This window comes from Clarias gariepinus, chromosome 2 (assembly GCF_024256425.1).
Source record: "Clarias gariepinus isolate MV-2021 ecotype Netherlands chromosome 2, CGAR_prim_01v2, whole genome shotgun sequence".
Taxonomy (NCBI): Eukaryota; Metazoa; Chordata; class Actinopteri; order Siluriformes; family Clariidae; genus Clarias; species Clarias gariepinus.
In genome coordinates this window covers 19,348,036-19,370,981 of record NC_071101.1, presented here as the reverse complement: position 1 = coordinate 19,370,981, position 22,946 = coordinate 19,348,036, and the positions used below count along the sequence as shown (strand labels likewise).

The 22,946-nt window shown below is 37.5% G+C and overlaps 2 long non-coding RNA genes across 2 annotated transcripts; one reads left to right on the top strand and one right to left on the bottom strand.

The window, feature by feature from the left end:
* The first annotated feature begins 5,589 nt into the window (after window positions 1-5,589).
* Window positions 5,590-10,643, top strand: LOC128505664 (uncharacterized). The gene is made up of 3 exons (XR_008355602.1): window positions 5,590-5,680; window positions 9,865-9,908; window positions 10,273-10,643. It is a non-coding gene; the product is annotated as an uncharacterized LOC128505664 (long non-coding RNA).
* An 8,156-nt stretch (window positions 10,644-18,799) lies between these two features.
* LOC128505652 (uncharacterized) lies at window positions 18,800-20,899 on the bottom strand. The gene is made up of 5 exons (XR_008355600.1): window positions 20,826-20,899; window positions 20,057-20,106; window positions 19,802-19,882; window positions 19,383-19,631; window positions 18,800-19,294 (listed from the first exon to the last, which is right to left on the bottom strand). It is a non-coding gene; the product is annotated as an uncharacterized LOC128505652 (long non-coding RNA).
* Window positions 20,900-22,946: the final 2,047 nt, after the last annotated feature.

Sequence of the window (22,946 nt, the reverse complement as noted above, 5' to 3'; positions counted from 1 at the left end):
TTAAGGATGAAAGCAATCTGATGCTCAATGTGTCCCTGTGCCATTGAAGCCAAGATTGAACCCTTCTTTTCCTCAATCAAACTGTTCTTTTCAACTCTTTTGGCGTGAACCATTTTCATTAAACATAATAATAATAATAATAATAATAATAATAATAATAATAAAATTATCCTTTGCGTTACTATGAGCACTGTTTTTATTATCCAACTATTCAAATTGCAGGAGAGGAGTAATGACTATAACAGTGGTAATAATAATGTTCTCTTTGAATAAGATTTGCTTCAGATCATTACATAATCAGTACATCATAAAGCAGAATAAGGTCTGAAGATGTTGACAAAATTCCATGTTATGCTAGATAACTGAAATAAAGCCCAGTTTGTTTTTGCATACAGTAGTTTGCTAGATGCATATATGTTGTGCTTGAAATTCATAAATTTTACTAAAAATTTCTCAAATTTAATATAATTTAAGACTGACAGTGAACCTGAACAGTGGATTTAGAACTAAACAAGTTAAGTTTATAGCACAAACAGGGAGTTATCAGTTACATTTTTCTACACTGTAAAAACGAATCTATAGAATTTACCCAATAAATGTGAGGTAACAATTTGCATTGACTTTGGTGGGGTAGATTTAATCCCATATATTAAGTATAAACTATCTGAAGTAAAAAGCTATTAAATACTTGCATAAATTGGGTAACAATACCCCACATTTATGTATATGTTCAACAGCTATCTACTCATTAAAACTAGGTAAAAATTATCTCTTCAAATCAAAGTAAATAAATATCAGTTAATAACAATTACTTATTCAGAGAAGGTAAAATGTACCCAGCAAAATGGGTTAAATATTCAACCCAAATGCTGGGTCATATTTAACTATAATGCTGGGTTAATTCTACCACATAAATTGGTCAAATGTTCTATCCAGATGTTGGTTCATTTTAACTGGAATGTTAGGTTAATTATACCACACAAATAGGTTATTATTATTTTCATGTTTAACAGTGAACTACTTATGTCTATTAACCAGTTAAATTATTTTGATATACTGGTTTATTACAAAAAAAAACATACATATATGCAATAAACAACATCGTATTAAATGTTGATAAAAAACAACATTTAATAGGATGTCAAAAGCACAAGAGCAGATAATCAACAGCGACATCATTACCATACTATTACTTACAAGGGCAGAATGGAGTAATAACACAAATAGGCTGAGGCAGCTTCTACAGAGCAGGATCTCTCTGTGACATTAGATATCTTTTCTGCAGAACAAAACTATCCAGCCATGGTCTCTTTTTGACATACAAACACTGTCTATGACTTTTCAAGTAGGCCTCGCTATTTTATAGCATCATTACAAAAAGTCCTATACAGGAGCACACTACTTTGCATAGTTAATGTCAAAAATATAAAATGCCTTGAAGCACACATCAACCGCCCCAAGTAGTGTGCATTGCTTCAGAGCCTGTCCCACCAGAATGACGAATGCCTGAGAGCAGCGCTGGTCATTATCTCCCAATATCAGGATGTACAGTAGGGGTACAGCCTTGACACTTCAGCCTGCTAGAGGTATTCCACCATGTTTGTGCCAAGCTAGAAAGAAATGAAAGAAAGTTAAAATTTTTAAGGGTATAGGTAACCTGAAACAAAAACATGGAGACAGCTACTACCAAAAATAAAATATGCAAAATAAGCATGGCTTTTGGGATAAAGCTCATTATATAGATATATATATTTTTTAGGCAGACTAGTTGATCTTGTGGTCTGCGTTGATTTTAAGCTAATTACCGAGGAGATGCATTGTCACAGCTGGGGTCATACTGGCACATTACAATCACTGAAATATTAATGGGTGGGTGGGTGGGTGGGATTTTCCATCTAGTAGTTATCTGTACAGCTGACTTAATTAAGTCACAAGCAACTTTGGTTAAAGAGGGCTACCTGGTTAGCTTACATGCAGCCGTCATATTTGCATACTTGCCAAAGGGGGGAAGGTGTAAAATATTGTTATAACTCGGGAGAAACGCGGACGAATTTTGTGTAAATTACTAGCTAGTGAAAAACGGGAGGTTAGCAGGTGTGTATATTTGTGAGAGGGTCAGTGTTTTGTAACACCCCAGCATTTTATTGTCTCAAGCATCTAATGTTAATGTGGTTGCTAACGCTAGCAACCTAACTAAATGCTAGCGTCATGTTAATACTACAGTTACAGTTTCGTCACTCCGCAAAACATTCTACAGAGAAAGCTAAAAAGCTCAGACATCTTATCCGTTTCCTTCATACACAGGTGGGGTTCTTTGGCTAACTATAGCAGCTATTGTCAGCTAAATTATCTTACCTCAGACCAGCCTGACAGTTTGTGTGTAACCTTAACACAGTAACAGTAAATAAATCTTACATATAGTAATAAGTTTTCAGTCATATGTGACTTAGGTGAGTGAACATGTGTATACAGACCTTGTATTTAACGCCATTTTCCCTTAAATGAACCGTCATCAGCGGTGTGGGAGCTCAAGAGACACGAAGCTCTGACTGACAGCCGCTGAATCCACCGGTGAACTTTGGGGGAGGAGCCAATCAAACTTCAACCCAGCAGCTGGGTTACACAAAAACTGCCCAACTCTATGTCAATAACCCAAAAAAATGACCCAACAGAGGCAACCCAGCGCTTGGGTAGAAAAAAAAAAAACAGCGATTTTTAGTGTGTATGAAACACTCAAAATATAGTGCAGCACAACAGCTTTACACAACATTTCAAGTAATAAACCTGTTGCGTGCTGACGCATGCGCAATTTAAAGCAAAAAAAAAAAAAACACGGTTTGGAGGGATATTTTACTGCATTTTTCTATGTGATGGTTCTTACTGTTAACGAATGGGTAGCATAGATAGAATTTACCCATTACTTAAGGATTCGTTGGCTGGCTGCAATAATCATGTAAATTTTATATGGTTTCCACAGATTATATATTTACCACTCTCCAAAATCACTTGTTTCAGTGTATAGCAAATTTACTATTTTCTTCTGTAACACACAATCCTTTCCATAGAGCCGGGCATTGTCAGAAATCTCTCATTCTCTGGAGTCACAAACACATCTGTAAATCTGGACTGGACTGAACCCTTAGGAGAGACATCATTCTTTAGGGTACAGTGGATAAGCGGCAGTATGTCTTCAACATCTTTAACTTCTGTAACTGCCTTTAACATTTCCAATCTACAACCTGGAACAAATTACACATTTACAGTCTCAGCTGTTGCTGCTGATAATACAACAGAAGGATCCCGAGTTGACCTTTCTACTTGCACAAGTAGGTTTCATAAGATTAAATGTCAGCTTAAAAAGTGAGAGGGTTTAAACACTGTTGAGCATGTTGTACTGTAACTTTAAGGATATTGATAACACACTGAATAATAGGAAGGTGGGGTCTTATTATTACTCCAATTAATTTTCACTCAGCACTCAGATGCGTTCAAACATCATACTGTATGTAGGGTTTATCACTATTAATATAGTGTATCACTATTACCTGGGCTTGAATTCCTCTGAAAATGTCAGTTCAGTTTCAGTAAATCAGTTTTACTCCTTCCAGTTTGACTTCAACACCGCTCATATTTTAAATGCCTAGCAAAATAAAAAATAATAGTAATCTATAGTGAATGTCATCTTTTCTAGTAAAAACAACAACAACAAAAAACAAGCCAAAACACCTTGTGGTTGTTGTTAAACCCTGTGTTTGTGTTCACACTCCAGTTTTTACTGAGCATGTTTAAGCTATTTTGAGTTCTCTTAAAAATGATTTGTAAAGTGTTCAATTTGACATTTTATTGTATGAAGGACTACTCACATTTAATCATATAAAGTGGCACTCTACCAATCATTAAAGGGAAATAGAATTTCATTGGATATCATGGGAGCGCTAGCCACATCTCTTGATAATGTTTTCCAACCCCTTGTTACATTGATCCAGGATTACATACTGTATATATTTATAACAAATTTATGACTGAAAATTTTTATTCTTGTTAAATTCTACTAATCTAGTAAAATTAACTATCATAGTATAATATATCTACTATAGTAATGTACTATCCATTTCGTCAAGGTGCAAGTCCTGTCTTTAACATAAGCTGTGAAGGACCAAATCGCACTGCACCAGCTCTGCTAAACGTAACATGGACAAATCCTCCAGGCAGCAACAATGGATTCAATATCAGTCTCAATCACTTATTCAGCAACTTTGTTCCATCTTGCAATGCTGTCTGCAACTACATTTTTTATACTAACCTCCAATATTTTAGCTCTTACACAGTGATTATTTCAACCCATGGATGTGGTGAGAGTTCCACAAGGGACTTTACATGCAGAACAGGCATTACAGGCATGTGATTTACTTTTGTTCATTTGTTGTTATAATAATGTTGTAATAATGTTATGTACAACTTATAAAGAGTTTATATTGTTAGTTCTGTGTAGCTAACATGATAAATTGCATAGCTGTTGCTTTTTATGTATTAAGCAAAATAATCATGTGCTTCTTTGTACCCTATCAATTAAGAGCCACCAGTGCCCAATAATCTAGATGATGTAGTAATAGTGGTCACTGCAAGGAACCAGACTGTAATAACTCTGCAATTTAATGAGAGTCTTCTGAATAGCACCAATGGACCAATTCAAGCTTATGGTGTTCTGCTGTCGACTGACTCAAACAGTATGATTTTTTTTTTATTAATAATATTTCTGAGCTTGATGCTTTGAAGCATGATATTTTAAACCTTTTTTTATAACAAAAATGTTTTTAATTTAATTTCAGGTAACATTTCCAGTAATTGCCTAACAATGACGTATAATGATTATCTACAAAAAAAAACAAAAACCTATCTCGCTGTTTTAAAATTAAATGACAATAGCATTACCAAAAGCAGCATAATTACAATTGAAATAGGAAGTAAGAATGATGCATACGTAATTGGGAATACAGATTATAAAAATGGACCTCTGACTAATCAGGAATACAGGTAAGGATAAAAGTAAAGTAACTGTAAAAACTTGTACAGAAGAAGAATATAATCCATATAGTAAAGTAGTTCATAATTAGTAACATTATTCGCCCTTTTTTGCAGGGTGGCCTTGGTTCTGTTCACCTACATGGAAATCAAAGACAAACTTGTGGACATTCAGCAGTCAGTCTTCTCTATAACACCTTTTGCCAGAATTACTGCAAAACTATTGGACCCTCAATGTAAAGCAACTCACGTTTCTTTTTAACATTTAGCCCCATGCATCCCTTCTTTTCGCTTTAATTTATCCAGAAGTATTTACCACTGCAACCTAATATGTGTATCATATAAAACCACACAACAAGGTCAAGATGTGTTCAACTATGCACCCAGAGTTCATATTTGAATAAATGAAAAAAGTCACAGGCACATGTCACAAGAAAGAAGAAAATAATCTTTTGATGATTTGTTGATTAGCCATTTATTTATGCATTTCCATAAAAAATAAATGTAGAAAAACGTATTGCGTATTTTGATGAATCACTTACCTTTGATTCTAACTCTATACAGCAAACACTGTTACAATTGTTTTGGCGGTGGTGTTGCCCATTATCTGTCCTGTGATCATTATCATCATCATCATCATCATCCGTCATTTGAGAAGGTCAGAAATCATGTGATTCTATCAGGTCAAACTCTACACATACTGTTATCTTAGATAAATTGGTAGTACTTAAATAATTGAAGGCAACTGCATAAAATGTGTAAATAATACAAAATAAACAACAAAAAAACTTGTTAGGAAGGTCCTGTCATGATAGAACACCCCTGGGACAGAAATAACCAAAAAATGACACCTTTTTAAATTTATATTTGAAATGTCATCACAGCAGCAAAGCATTCTTTGCATTATTGCTCAGTGGGCTTCATGGTGGCATACTGTAGTGGTTAGCATTGTGGGTGTAAGGGCCATATTTCATTCTTGTGATTTGTTGTTATGTTTATCTTATTTCAGTTTATTAGTTAAGCATTAAGCATTAAGTATCATACTCATAATTTGTATTGTGACATCATTTCATGAGTTGTTCTGTGACATCATCCCACAGTTATGTAGTTTCATGTCTATCACAGGTTAGTTGTTGTTGTTGTAGAGACACGGAAGGATACAGAAAGGTGTGGAGCACACAAGATTTTGACCGTGAGACAGTAAGCTAAAAGGAATACAGTAAAATGAGTTGTAGTAACTGTAATCTATCAAAGCTACAGAACACAGCAAGCGACTTGTCGTGACTACAGTGGATTTATGCAGGAAACTGTAACAACCGTGGTACTTTGATGTTTAAAATAAACAAGAGACAAAGAAATCAATGAAACGTCTAAAGTCGTCAGTGAAACTGTGTAACAAAAGACACGCGTCAGAATGTGTGAATAACATGCACGTACAGTGGGCAGTGTGTGTACATGAGTTTGCATGTTCTCCCTGTGCTTGATGGATTTCCTTCAGGTATTCCGGTTCCATTCCACAATTCAAATACATGCAGAGTAGGCTAATTGGCAATTCCAAATTGCCCTTTGATGAATTGGCACCCTATACGGGCTGTGCCCCATGTCCCCTGGGCTTTCTGAGACCCTGTACAGCATAAGAGGTATAGAGAAAGCTTGAGTGAAAGTGAGTATTGCTCAGTGTAAACTATGTTAACTTTAACCAGGTCTACAAGTATATTTTGTGAAACCTATGAAGTGAAAGTGGGACATAATAGATTCATGTGCAGTTTTTCTCTAATCTAAAGTCTGAGTATTGTCTTTCTTATTATAAGGGTTAAAATATTCTTGTCAGTTGCAAGTTTGTAACTGAATTAAAACACAGTGGTGTTCAAAGTAATAGCAGTGTGTTGAAAAACAGTGATTAAAGCTCCATATAATACCTTCTCATTTAAATCACATAATTGCATTGGACACCCTGAACATTCAATTCTGGATCACAACATGAAGAAAAATGAGCTAAATGTATTATAAGTTATAATTTATATAACTTTTAATGTAAGTGAAGAAAAACAAATATTAGCCTGTTTAAAAAAATAGCAGTCATCACTCATCTTTACAAAGTGATGAATTTACCATTTAAACAAAAATGCTTTTCTGTGCATCTTTGAATTAATAGTTAGTTGTATAAACATGGTTTTTGAGAACTGCTTCACATCTATGACAATTGTACTACATGCCACAATTCTTCTGCATTTCTTGGTTTTGCTTCAGAAAAAGAATTTTTAATGTCAGCCCACAAGTTTTTTTTTTTTTGGATTAAAGTCTGGGGATTGGGCTGGCCACTCTATAACGTTAATCTTGTTGGTCTGGAACCAAGTTGCTGCTTGCTTACTGGTGTGTTACTGGTGGGTCGTTTTATTGTTAAAACACCGATATTAAGGGCATTTCCTCTTCGGTATAAGGCAACGTGACCTCATTAAGTATTTTGATATACTCAAATTGACCCCTGATCCCTGAAATGTGATAAATAGGCCCAACACAATAGTACAAGAAGCATCCCATATCATGGTGCTTGTGCCTTCTTGCTTCATTGTCTTCACAATGTACTGTGGCTTGAATTCAATGTTTGGGGGTCACCTGACAAACTGTCTGCGTCGCCTTGACCCAAAAAGAACAATCTTGCTTTCATCAGTCCACAAAATATTGCACCATTTCTCTTTAGGCCAGTCAATGTGTTCATTGGCAAACTGTAACCTCTTTAGCACATGTCTTTTTTTCAACATGGAACTTCTTTGCTGATAGCTTGGCTTCACATAGTTGTTTTCTAACAGTACTAACAACTTTAGATGTTCTTTAAGTCAATTTTGTTATTCTTCGATCCATTCGAATGGTAGTTTTCCATTTTCTTCCACGTCTTTCTAGTTTTGGTCTCCATTTTAAAGCTTAAAAATGATTTGGTATCATTTTAGCAGAGCAGCCTATCTTTTTCTGCACTTCTTTTATAATTCATGCTTTTGGATCATTCCATCATGGATCATTAATACAAGTAAATTAAAATAAAGTGGAACCATAGTGCAACAATTACGGTTTAACGTCGGCATGTTAATTGCAGAGTAACAATATATAAGGAAACATTCGGTATTATATATGTAATTGTATTTATTCAAATGTGTACAGTATGCTGATGTTTCTGTATTTTTGTTAAAAAAATAATATTTTATCAGGCAGTACTAGTCTGGCATTTCTAGTTTCCAGTGTGGTAACAAAGTTGCTTTTTGATCCTTCAGGCGCTGAACAGAAGGGAAGATCAATCTCGTTCTATGCTTTTTATTGGTGTGTGGCATTTTGCGATGATCCCTAAATCATTCGTTGCGCCATAGAAAATAATGGTGTTTAGGCTTTTAAACATGTATAATTTAAGGCGGATGTAGCTTAAAGACAATGTAGAGAGGAATTATTTACGCAGCTATTGAATTCGGAGATGCGAATATCAAACTAACTTTACCGCAGACACAAACCGGTGTTATGCGCTAAAATCCCCCCCTGCCACGGATTGCCCCCCTACATAATCTCTATCAAATATTATATTAGGACATACATTCAAAGGTTTATTATTATCAAATATATTATTACTATTATAATTAACCCTAGGCACGTGACAGCTGTCGAGACGATTAATACAAATCCCCCAAAAATGATTATTTTATGGCACATTCATTTTGCAGGGGTTTGTCAATGTACAAATAACAAATTATTTATCACAAATTACACTAAATAAATATTGTTTGTGGTGAAAAATTACAGGAAACGATTTTTATTATAAAATAAGCAATATAAAAATATACATGTTGTCATTTTAGAGCATAACACCGGGTCAGTAGCATACTGTATGTAGTGAGCATAATAACGTCAATGAAAACATTTGTTACATGGACCACAAAAAAGCAGATGATTCAGCATCATCAGCCTAATCAACCAAAAAGCCTATGATGAAGCCTATGTTGCGCTTGGAATCATGGTGGGGATGGTAAGGGGGCAAAGGATGGACCTGTGTGTGTTTTGTGTCTTAAACCGCTGACAGCAGACAGCATAAGACCCAACAAAATAGGAAGACACTTAGAGACAACACACCCCAGTCACGTTAATAAGCCACTCGACTTCTTCGAAAGAAAGCTCTAGATAAGTGATGAAGTAAGCATGTTATAACAATAGCACGTGTATTTTATCTGTTTTTGATCTTGGCGTTATTTGATCTTATTGGTTTAGAAATTGATATTTCAATAAATAGTAAACTTGGCCATTTTCGTTATCATTTTGTTGACAAGTGGGGCTTGAAAATTCGCCCACCCCCTTAAGTGGGGAATGACAGAAAATGTTTAAGAACCACTGCATTAAACTAATAATACATTTAACACATTTTTCTTCATGTTGTGTTTCAGAATAGAATGTGCAGGGTGTCCAATGCATTTATGTGATTTAAATTTAAAGTTATTATATGGATATGGAGCTTTACTCACTTTTTTCAACACACTGCTATTATTTTGAACACCACTGTATAGACAGTGTGTGTGTGTGTGTGTGTGTGTGTATATATATATATATGGTGTTCAAAATAGTAATTTAAATAGTCATTTAAAAAGAATTACAGTAAAACGTAACTAATTGTTGAATTAATAAAAACAACAACTCTAACTTTTTCTATTTTCTTTTGTATCATAACTCAAACAAAACCTTGAATGAGTTAACCAAATGATCTAAAATGTTTACTTTATTTGGTTGCATAGAAACAAGTTTTGAGCTAGCAGTGCACCCACACATAATTATTAGTTGTGTCTCCTCTGTTCTGTGTTTTTTCCACCACAGGCTTTTGCTTCACCAAGACTCTGACCAGGAAGCAGTTACTGAAAGTGAGTTGATGAAATGAAAATGTGTTTGTATAACTACAGTAAGTGTGATTTTGGATTTAGGGGGAAAAACTTGCATGATTCTATATTATATGCATATATTACTTTATGCAAACAGTATGATAAATGTGGGTACCAATTAGACAGTTAAAAATTAATTAGGTGTAGTCTGCTAGTTGACAGAGTGTAGTGTGATGTTGTTTGATTCTTTCTTCTTTCTTTCTCCTCCTGCATTTACATAGGGCAGTTTGTTTTACGTAATTGACATTTCAGGCAGTGAATTTATATATGTTTTTTTTTTTTCAATTATGAGCAAAAGTGTCCAGTGTTCTTGTCCTCTTGTTTTAAGATTTTTTTATGTTTCCAGGTATTGACCTGGAACCAACGTATATGAATATCAACTAGAGACCTACTCTATGTTCTGCTTCCAATTTTGTTCAAAGAACCTAAAGGGAGGAAATGCTGAAACACCCCTAAGCTTTTTCATCCAAGTGCATCTGCCTCACCTTCAGTTACAGATGATGTTGCCATACATCGATGCAGTGAACCAAACTGCCTCATCTCAGCTTACCACTAATTTTCCAGCAGTGTACTTTGACTGTTTGTTACTTATGACTGATTAACAGTCACTAACTCACTAGGTGTGTCAACATATAAACTTTGATTTGATACTTATGCGTTGACACACCACAGAATTTATCATTCTTTTTTTAATCATAGAAATAGTTTTTTAGAGAAATGTTAAGTTTTGTAGTCTGTTAAATTACTTATAAGTTGCTGATTCTGTTGTTGTCAATGTGATAAATAGTTGTATATAATGATTTAGCACCTTTTTAATAGAAAACTTATAATTTTATTTATTTACTGTACCCTCCTGGGCTCTTAGTGATTTGACCTATATCCTTAAATGTGTGGTTACATTTGCTGCACAGAAAATGGTTTTTTTTGCCTATTGTTACTTTTGTTATGAAATTGTACTATATGCAGTACAGTGGAACCTTGGATTACGAGCATAATTTGTTCTGGAAGTGGGCTCATATTCCAAAACACTCGTAAACCAAATTTTCTCGTAAGAAATAATGGGAATTAAAATAATTTCGTTCCACAGCCTAAAAAAATAAATACATAAAAATAATTAACACAATATATAAAGTAAAAAAAAAAATTAACCATAAAAATTAAAATAAATCCAGACAGATAAGTGTTTTCATTCATGCGCACAGGGGCTGTGTGTGTGTGTGTGTGTGTGTGTGTGTGTGTGTGTGTGTGTGTGTGTGTGTGTGTTTTTCTCTCTCTTGCGCTGCAGAGTATGTGTGTTCTGTGTAAGTTAAGATGTTGATCATACCAGTAAGAGACGAGCACTAACCCAGCAGGGGAGACAATTACCTGAAGTGCAAGAGAGAGAAAAAATGTTGGCTCAGTTGTGATCACGTGACGCTCTGCGTCAAATCAAGAAGCGCATGCGTGATACATGAGACTCTGTGCTTGTAAACCACAGTATGACAGTATGTCATAAATTAAGTTAGGCAGAAAGAAAGACAGGCAGACATGTATATTTGCTTCAACCAAAAATAATAATATAACTGATTACATTAAGGCTGATCAAATTATTTTTAGCTTTAACCTTTTAACTATTTTAGCCTTTACCTGATGGGTACTTATGCTAAGCCCTTTATATATTCTGTGTGATTCTTACCATTCACTTGTATCAACCCAAAGGTAAGAAACAGTACTGTAGGGCAAGGTACATGTAAGATCATGCTTCTGTCATCTATGGATTTGGTAAACATTCATTAAATAATTAACTGTGTGCTGTGTGTTCATTTAATAATTTTATAGATATATATTATATATTGATAATGGTTCATAATTTGTTCTTAAATATTTATATGCAAAAAGCACACCTTTTTTTAAAATAAATATTTGATTTTGTTAAATAAGAAAAAACTTTCCATCAATAAGTTAGGGATATTGATATTTACATGGGTGCTTTTCATATTTGCTCTGACTTTGAATGAATTAAGTAAAAGTTAAAAACCATGTACAAAAACCAAATCAGTTTTGCGCTGACTGGTGATGCCTGCCCAGACTGTTAAACCTCCAACACCAAAGCAAACCCTGGGGACCATGTTGACCTCAGCGTATCGCTCACCTCGCCTTCTCCTGTGCAAGGTGACCCGACACTCATCAGTGAACAGGATGGAAGACCACTGCTGCATTGTCCAGATCACATGGTCTTGTGCCCACTGCAAACATTCACTGAGGTGTCTTGGTGTAAGTAGAGTCACCTGCAACGGTCGTCTGGCATTCAGACCAAAGCGGTGGGTCGGTTGCAAATGGTTTGTCTGCAAACCCTAGTACCCTTCGCATTTTGTAAATGGGCCTGCAGATGTCTGAGTGCATAGGTCCTTAGGTACTGGTCATCGTTGCGGTCTGTCACTTGTGGGGCTCCACTCCTGGGTCTGTCATGAACTCTGCCAGTAGTTCTGTATCTTGATGCAAGTCTGCTGATGACACTTTGAGACATACTAAGTTTACGAGTAACATCTGACTGTTTGCCACCGACCCGAAGGCGCGCCATGGCCAGGTGGCGCTGCTTGTCCGTTAAGTGACGTTGTGTGTTCTTGGCTGTTTAAATAATGAACTTGGAATGACTAACTGACAATCCCAGCTTTTTATACCCACAGAATGTTAAAATTGATGCCACATTGAAAAAAAGTTGTCTTTTGGATTGGCCCAAATGTAAGGCACACCTGTACACAATGAGACCATTACATGGAAAACACAAAATAAGGCGTGTTTATCACCCCAATATATTATTATTATTATTATTATTATTATTATTATTATTATTATTAACAATACCAACTAAAAGATTAACTAACTTCCAAGTCATCTTACATTCCAACAGCAGTGGAATACTGCAAATTGTCTCTTGTATTTAAAATTTCACACCCCACGAAACTATTTAAACATGTATTCCCCATTTACTCATTATTTATTCTTTTCTTAATTTAATAATTTGCTAAACTTAGGGCTTGCTCCATTTTAACTTGCTGCATGAACTTGAATAAATAATGTTGATAATGTAACATCTGAGCCACCTCAGTCCGGGGGAAAAAGATCTGGGGCCTGATGTATAAACGTTGCGTACGCCCAAAATGGGCATAGAAATATGCGTACGCATTTTTCCACGCACATATTGGGATTTATAAAAAATAAACTTGCCGTAAATAAGTGCGCACCGTAAGGATGCTCTTGACTGTGCGTACGCACTCTTTTAAAAGAGTATGTGTTTTGACAACACCAACTGGCCCAAATAGCAATAACTATTTAAAATAGTCATCACCCAATTAATCAAATTGCATCAACCTGAATTATCATTATCAGCATTCTTAACCAAGTGCAAATACTTTGAATTTACTTTTTTTTAATGAATGGGCTATAAAAAGGTATGTGCGTATATAACATATCATCATAATGGATGCTCTAGCGCTGTTAGAAGACCTTGCTAATGACGCTCTACAGAGGGAGCGTGTTTTCAAGACCGTGAAGATTTCCTTGCTCATGATGATGATTGGCTCATGAGCCGATTTCGATTTCCAAGAGCCATTCTCTTGAAATTGTGTTCTGAATTACGGCCAGTATTGGAAAGACCCTCGCGGAGAAACCGCGCTGTGTGTTCAAGTACAAGTGGTGTTGTCTTTTTAAGTTATTTTTTATTTGCATATGAATAAACAGGAAAATCGACTGTTTTAATAAACGTATCTTAAGGACAGCTGCATCTATTGCTAGATTTGTCACTTGGATATTTTAGGACTTTCCACTTCCGCGGAATTTGAATTGGTTGATTTAAATTATCCACAATAAAAAAGCAGAATTTTAAACAGACAAAAACTTATATAATGTGTAGATAAATCAATTACTTACCATCGTCACCGCGAATCACATCCGTATCACTTTGGAATTCTGGAAGAACTCCACTTAATCCTGTTTCCCCTATAATCGCGCCCACCCTTGCGTCAAAGGCTGAGAGGTCAGTAATTCCTTGACCACCATCAAGTGGTTACAACACTGCGCCTGTGTGCACATATTCTTTTTTTTAAAGACTACTTTTAAGTCTGACCATTTTTTTTTTGGTCTCTTGGACTGTGCGAGGCACCGATGTAACAGCATTGACTGCTTCTGTTATACTTGCTCCCATTCTACCATCTTTCTTTTATTTGAAATGCCCGCAGAGAGCCCACCAAATAAAACTTTTTTTCGGCCCTCCACCTCAGACAGCAGTACCTCCATCTCGCAGTCGGTGAAGTTTCTTTTTTTTTGCTTTTCGTTTCTGTTTTTCCATTTTTAGCCAACAGATCAATGACAATTATCGGTCGTATTAATATGCAGGGAGATCATACATATTCAAAATAGGCGGTCTTAACCTCCAAATATGGTTATTTCAGGAGGAGATTGGGGTAAGCTATAAGCACGTGCACCTGCGCACAATATTCAGATAATTGTGATTTATAAAGCGAACCTTGCGCAGGTTCTGGCGTACTCTGTCTTATGTGCGTACGCATATTTTAAGGATGAAATCTACGCAAAGTTTTATACATGAGGCCCCTGGTTTCCCGGATTACTGAGCCGCCGCTTTGTCTCCCTCTAGTGTGTCTACATGTGTACTTGTTCCCCATTAATTTCATTATCACCAAATCAAGTTTACCTGTATCTACCCCTGTGTGTCTCTCTCTATATATATGAGCCAAGGCCGTAGCCCTTTGTCTGTTCACTGTTGTGCACCTTCGTGTTTGTGGAGTGAATGTTTAGTGTTATGTGTATACTCTTTTTCCCCCAGGACTGAACGGCGTCTGCAGGAATGGGCTGTGTGCATAGACTTGAGAAAGGCCTACGTTTAGGTCACGTAAAAGACTGAAGGACTTCAGCAAGAAGCTGAGTTTATTTTATGTTTCCTATGGCTTATAGCCCGCCTGCAGACCCAGCCTGGGAAGTCCACAGCCTGGAGTGGTTTTCGACATTGCCTGTGTTTTCTTCGTTTTCCTTTTTTTGTGTCAATTATTCAGTAAATCTGTTCTGTTTTTCGATGCATCTGGATCTACCTTTTCGGAACTATGACTGACATGACAGATGAGCAGACCTTCCAAGACGGAATGCCCTTGCCGGATGATGAAATCCCGATCATGGATTATGTCCGGCGGTAGCAAGGACAGATGGACAGTCTGGCACAAGCGGTGAATGACATGGTGCACAGTGTTGAACGGCTCGCGTCAAACTGGGCCTTCACTTCCTGTCTTGGGCCGCGCTCCGCACACTCCCCACCTTTCTCCGTTACCCTGAAAAGATATGCGGGAAACCCGGAGGGGTGCAAGCATTTCATACTGGCCTGTGAGCTCTACCTGGCAGATTATCTGGAGCTAGTGGAACAAAAGAAAGATCAGTTTTATTACGCAGCAGCTCATGGGGCCAGGGATGGACTGGGCGACAGCAGTGTGGAGATCATCACATCAAACTAAGACCAGTTCCTCAAAGCCTTCGTACGGTGTTCGATCATCCGGACCACGGAAGTCAGGGGGACAACAACTGCTGAGGTTGAAGCAATGTAATCAAACAGTCGCGGACTATGCCGTCAAATTTTGAATCCTAGCCACGGAGAGTGGCTGGTGTGACAAGAGCCTGTTGGCCAGGTTCAGAGATGGGCTACAACCCGAGATACAACTAGAACTCTCCTTTCGTGATACCGGCATGTCTCTGGACAGTTGCATAGACCTGGCCATCAGCATCTCCGCGGTCAACGATGGCACCTCCCCACAAGGGGCTCCGGGGTAAGACCCGAGCCCAGCCGCCGCGATAGGCTTAGCAAACCCTCCGGCGAACTGCGCAAAGGGAATCACCCAGAACCGATGGACGTGAACACTTCCCGCCTCTCTGCCCAAGAGAGATAAAGGAGAATGACATCTGGGTTATGTTTGTACTGTGGGGTGGATCGCATAGAGTCAGCAATTGTCCACTGTTAAAAGTAACCACACACACACCTCCTCGCACTCATCAATCCTTTTGTTTGCATGCGTGTTTGTCCTATAATAATCACACTATGTCTGTTTTCCCCCTTATAGATTCCGGGTCGGCTGGAAAATTTACCTCATCTGCTATTATTTCCTCGCTAGGAGCTCCTGTGTCGAAGCTTCAGTATCCGATCTTAGTTAAAGCTCTAGGTGGTCAAAATTTAAAACATTCGCCCCTTGAACTCATATCCGTGCCCCTAAGATGTGTTAAATTTTGTACACCGTCGGCTTTGATGGTCCAAACAACAACAATTGATAGTCCAAGCGCCCAAGTATCAATCTCAGTGCCAACTGAGTATCATACATTTTAAGATGTATTTAGCGTGAGGGCAGCAGCACGACTCCCCCCCCCCCACTGTCCGTGGGACTGCGTGATCGAGCTTCTGCCAGGTAAAACACCGACCCTGCTCGTGCATTTATCCATTGTCCGTGGTGGAAGCCTGGGCCATGGAGAAATACGTGAGTGAGGCTCTCCAGCAGGAGCTCATCAGCAGTTCCACGTCCCCAGCTTCGGCAGGATTTTTTTTATTGAAAAAAAAAAAGGTGGGGGACTCAGGCCATGTATTGATTATCGCAGTCTAAATGCAATTACAGTGAAATATAAGCCCCCACTGCTCCTTGTACCGGCCGCTATTGACCAACCCAGAGGCGCTTCCATCTTTACTAAACTCGATCTACGCAGCGCTTACAATCTCAAATTCAAATTCAAATTTTATTTGTCACATACACAGTCATACATAGTACGTTATGCAGTGAAATGCTCGTTCGTGTTCGTAAGGACGATGAATGGAAGACTGCATTTAGCACGACATCCGGTCATTATTAATAAAAATGTGATGGTTTCACCAGTGGGAAATTGCATTTCTGGGCTTACGCATAGAGCCACAGGGAGTCAAGATGGAGGCGACCAAGGTCACGGCGGTGCAACAATAGCCTGAACCTAAGTCAGTTAAGGCGCTACAGAGTTTTCTTGGGTTCGCCAACTTCTATAGGCAATTTATTCGGGGCTTCAGCACAGTGGCAGTGCCGCTCACAGGTTTGTTAAAGGGGAAACCACAATGGCTACGCAAATTCCCGTTGAAAGCGCATGCAGCTTTCCAGCATCTTAAACCAGCGCCTCATAGCTTTCACCTCTGCGCCTATCTTGAAGTTACCCGACCCTGAGAAGCCCTTCTTAGTTGAGGTCGCCACATCAGAGGTAGAACTAGGAGCGGTGCTGTCACAACGCCACAGCCACCCAGAAAAACTTCACCCCTGTGCTGTGTTCTTTTCATGTAAACTAAGTCCTGCCGAACGCAATTATGATATCTGTAATCGTAAACTGCTTGCAGTAAAAGCGACATTAGAGGAGTGGAGGCATTGGTTGGAGGGAGCTAAACACCCATTTACTGTACTTACAGATCATCAAAATCTTGAGTACATTCAACAAGCAAAAAGACTAAACTTTCACCAAACCCGATGGGCACTGTTTTTCACGCGTTTCCAGTTTGTTATTACTTATCGCCCCGGCTCGAGAAATAATAAAGTGGATGCGTTATCCCGCTATTATCCAGCGCCGGATCAAAACTCGGATCCAGAGACCATCTTGCCTGCGGCACTCGTGGTGGCTCTGATCGTATGGGACCTCAATTCGGAGATAGCCCAAATGACATGGTCTCAACCTGTGCCCAGGGGCTGTCCTCCGAATCGAACATATGTTTCGGAGGCACTACGTGAGCGAGTGACGACGAGGCACACACAAGTTAAGCATCTGGTCACCCCTGCGTATCACACACTATCTACCTGCTAGAACCAAAGTTCTAGTGGCCAAATCTATGGGAAACCGTAAAAACAGTAGTTCCGTCTTGTGCAATCTGTGCAACAACGAAAAGTCGAAAAGTTGTTTGCCAGTTGGAAAATTAAAAGATATTTTAAAGATATTGTATTGCTATCACCTCGAGTCAAACAGGCAGGCAGAGCGGACTGTCCAAGAACTAAGCTGGGAACAAAGTTCCCCTGTTTGGGGGGGGGGGAGGAGGAAAAGGGAAAAATGAGAAAAAAAGAACAAAAAATGGAAAATTTAGAAAAAAAATTAGGTGAAATGAGAGTTATTACCATCTTTGATGCTTCCCTCTAGTTGTAGACTGCTGATGCATTGTGATTTTACAATTTGCATCAAAAATGAACATTTTTATGCATCAGGCAGGGGAAGGTTGTGAATCCAAAGATCCCAGGTTCGATTCTCGAGTATGACGTTTTTTTTTTTTCAACCCAAAATAAAAATATTGCCTAATTAATAATAACATGAGGTTAGGTTAATGTAAAAGTATAAGAGATTGTTGTTAAATGCTTTATGTTGTGGCACACAAAAAGTACATTTGACTATTATAATCAAATTAATAGAATAAACATGAAAGGCAATGCAACAGTGTATTTGCATTCTCTATATGACTGTGACCTGCTGGAATGAAGGCAAATTCATTACAAATGAAATATTAATCTGGTGGTGTACTTTAAAGAGAATTATATTCTGTCATTTTTTCATCTATAGTCTATAAACAAAAGCCACTCTAACTGACTCCTGTTTGTACAGATATTTGTGATAGAAATAAATCATAAAGCTTCTTTAAAAATATAATGCAAATTTATTAGCAAATTATGGTATCATTATACAGTTATATATTGCTCTCACTGATTATCTCTTCACCTTCTTCCAGTTCTTTAAAACTAAAAATATCTAAAAATAAATGCTGGAAGGAAATACATACAAAGAAAAACTTAAAAAAATGTCTGCCTTTCCGGTAAAATCAGTGATAAAACAACAATAAAAAAGAACAGAAAACATGTATTTATGTATATAGAGATCCAATCTGCAACTTAGACACTGTTTACACACCACCAATTAAAACACAAGTTTTCGCAAATTATTGGTCTATTTTTTTTCTCAGCCTTTTAATCATTGTCCATTTTGTCAGTGCATAATGAATGTGTGTTGTGGGCTCTTGTAAATTTCACAGAGTCTGACAAAGATGGCCTCTTGCTAAGCAACAACACTCTGTCCACTGGTCAGGTGATCCGGTGGATCCTAAGACACAAGACACGACAAGCCATGGTTCCCATGCCTGGTGTAAATTCACCCTTTGTTTTGGGATGTCTGAAGTCCAGTGCTCAGCCGCACATGATGCCGAGCAGGGGATGCCTCACGCAGCTTGTCATATGGCATTAAGTTTTGACAGAGAGCTATGATGGTGCAGACCTGCTGGTTGCTGAGTGTTAAACCAGTTTCAGTCCTTGTCCAGATGGTCCACTCGGTCCATTCGTGGGACAGTGCTTATCCACGGCCTAGTAAATATAGCACATACAATAAAAATCAATAACTATACTACCACAAGCAAGAAAACAATGCACATGACGCTGTACAAACTCTCACCTAAAGACCCAGCAGCTGTTGCTCAGGTGCTGCTGGCTATCCCCTGGTGGTCCTGGCGGATCAGCAGTCATGGCTGTTGACACAGTGGCTAACAGTTTGGTGGAGAAACTGAGGTAGTGGCAGTTTCTAACACAGAAGATGGAGGAAGTGACAGAGGAGAAAGTGTCCGAATATATGACTGTGTGAGAGTGACAATGTCCTTCTTGCGTTTGTATCAGCTCTGGACAGTGCAGAAGAGCTGGGGAGGAACTGAGAGAGTAAGAAAGCCTAGTTAATGGATTATATGAATGAAGACTAAAATCTTTAAAAAAATGTAAAACCCACTTCCAGTTACAAGGACAGAAAAATAATATCTTCAAGAATAAATAAAATTATAATTTGAAAATCTAATTTAAGATGTGAAATTATACTAACATTACCTTTCTTGCATGCATCAGAGTCAAGCTTAGGTTTGGCTTTAAAGCAGAGCCATGAACCCCTCCGAACCACGGCTTTGTGAACTGCAACCAAAAACAGGACGCTTACTGTAAATGATGTCTTGTATTTATTTTAAATAATTAAAATCACACACACTTCTATTACATAATCAATTATAATCAATATTTACATTTATTAATCTTTAAAATTGTTTAATGGCAAATGATAAGAATGCATTTCCTTTAAACATGGATTACCTTTGGATGGATGGATACAGTAGATTTTATATTAGGAGGATGGCAGATATCTGTAATACACAGTTAGATTCAGTTCAGTCATATAACCTGTATTAGAGTCTAAACATACGCAAGGTGGATTTGTGCCACAACAGATTCACTAAATGACTCAAGTTATAAGACAACCCTCATTTATATTGTGATTTAAATTTGTGTGAGAATATAATCTACTGGTCTATTAAACATTATGGTGTTGCTGTAGTCCGGCTACAGTTACAGTTGATTATTCATTGTTTTGTCGAGTGTACAGTGATTGATTTTAAAGCCTCAAATTATAATCCCATAATAAATATGCATGCACCACATGTCCGTTATAACGCTGTTATGCCGTGTGTGTGTGTGTGTGTGTGTGTGTGTTACATGTTGGAATGCCGATACTGTACAGTATTTTGCACTCAGTTTGTACTGTACATGCGAGGGAAACGTTTGTGTTCACGTTTATTTTACACGCAATGGTTTTGTTAATCTTCTGACCATATGCGGGGCTGAACTCCCCCAGGACTAACATCACCGCGACCACTGTGTGTTAATAAATACAGAAATGGTGTCATTACTGGACTAAAATACACTGCTAATGTGTAACTGTAAGTCTAAGTGGAGGCATGTCTCTTTAGGAAATGTTAATGTTAATACAGCATCAGCAAATTTACAATAACGTTATATGAAACAAACCGCTTAAATTAAGTCTATTTATCTCTAAAATCAATACTTTTGTAATGTGCGGTTTTACCGTGTTATGCTGAAAGAATATTCATATCCCAAACCGTTTAAAAGTTTGACTGTCGCATCCGCACTGGAGGCGGGACCAAGGCAGATATTCTGGAAACGGAGGAAGCTGATTGGCTTTGAATTTTGGAAACAGGGGAAGCTGATTGGCTTTAAAATTTGGAAACGCCAGTGTGAATTTTGGAAACGCAAGGACGTGATTCGACAGAGAGACTCGACGCGGATTGGTCGAGCTGAATTTTGGAAGGAGGGAAAGGTGACTGGCTGTGAATTATGGAGAATTTTGAAAAAGGGCAAAGATGATTGGCTTTGAATTTTGGAAGGCGAGAGATTCGCCGAAAGAAGCAGCCGCACGGTGTCCAGGTGCTTAGATGGGAGACTATCTGGTCCTATAAGCTTTTCAGTTTTATTCCTTATATAGTTTTTTTTTTTTTTAAATAAGTAAGTTAAATAAAAAAAAAATCATTTTAATTGGTCAAATAGGCCTTTCTTCAACCAGTTTCCACTAACAGACATACTAATATAAGAGTGCTTGATCTAGTCTAATTTAGAACGCTAAGCAGGCTTGGCCCTGGTTAGTGCTTGGATGAGAGACTACCTGAGAGTACCCGGTCCTATAAGCTTCAGTTTTATTCCTCAAATAGTTTTTTTTTTATTAATAAAAAAATGCATTTTAATTGGTTAAAAAGGCTTCCTTTAAGCCAGCTCCCACTCACAGGCATACCCGTATGAAACTGCCTGATCTAGTCTGATTTAGAAAGCTAACAAGCTCGGCCCTGATTAGTGCTTGGATGGGAGACTGCCTGGGAGTACCAGGTCCTATAAGCTTTTTAGTTTTATTCCTCATATACTGTAACAACTGGTTATGCCACCCTTGGCCATTAAGCATTTGGCAATGAGACTTTCAAGTTGCTGTATAGGAATTTCGGCTTACTTTTCTATGCAGAATTGTTTTAATTCAGTCATATTGGATGTTTTTCAAACATGAATGGACTGTTTATAGATCTCGGTCAGGTACAATTATACGGTAGGTGTGAAATTACTTCATACAACAGTTAGAGAAACAATACATTCTTATACAGTGACTGCGATTTCACAAACATTGTGCCTATTTTTTTTTTTTTTTTTGCAGCTAAATATAGCTGTACATGTTGCCATGCCCACACAAACAAACACACAGTGTGAGGTGAACTTTTAAAGTTTAGTACTATATATAGTATAGTATGTTTCTTTGTTATGTTATATGGATTCAAATAGTTTATTATTCTGTAACCTGTTAACTTTTACATCTTAAAAAATCTAACTTTATGATTCAATATGTAGCATGTAGTACATGAATTATTCACCTGGATAAAACAATTTGTCTAGGGACAGACCCTGGATTGTAGTAACTGTAATAAGTGTCTATGTCACAAACTTTTGCTAGATTTGGAATTTAGCGAACACAGACAAGTGAGGTGATACAAACAGAAAAATCTGCCAGTGCTGTTATACTGAGCGCCAGGAACACTGTTTGTCCAGTCAAATAAGAGGACCAGGATAATTTCTAACTTTTCTAATTTCTAAAACAATTTCTAACTTTTCTAATTTCCTAAATGATTTTAAAATTTTCTATAACTAAAACATTTCAAAACCAAAAAGTGAGTTCAGCTTGGGTATACTTCTGCAAGAATTTAGATCCTGCTCTTATGCATGCATATCTACAGAAAACTAAATAATTATTGAATCATTAATTTAATAAAGAATTATTCCATCAGTCTTTATTTAACACAATCATAATAAGTGTGTTTATGACTAGTAGAGAGAAGTCTCTACTAGTGGTCGTTCATGAACGATTCATTCTATTTGAGTCTTTAACATGACACCGAAGACTGAGTAGTCTCGGAGAGTGATAACGAATCATTTTCTACTGGGCGTGCATGCGCAACGCATTGCAAAACCTCTGTAGGTTAGGTACAGGAAACAGAAATTAGTAGTTACCTTTCAGTCTTTTGGTCCAATTCATTCTTTCTTTTGTCACATGACTCCCATAGACGCTATGAAGTGCAGTACACAGGAAACAGAATTGATCGATTCTTTTCAATGAGTCTTCTAGTCCGAGTCGTTCGTTCTTTTGTCACGTGAC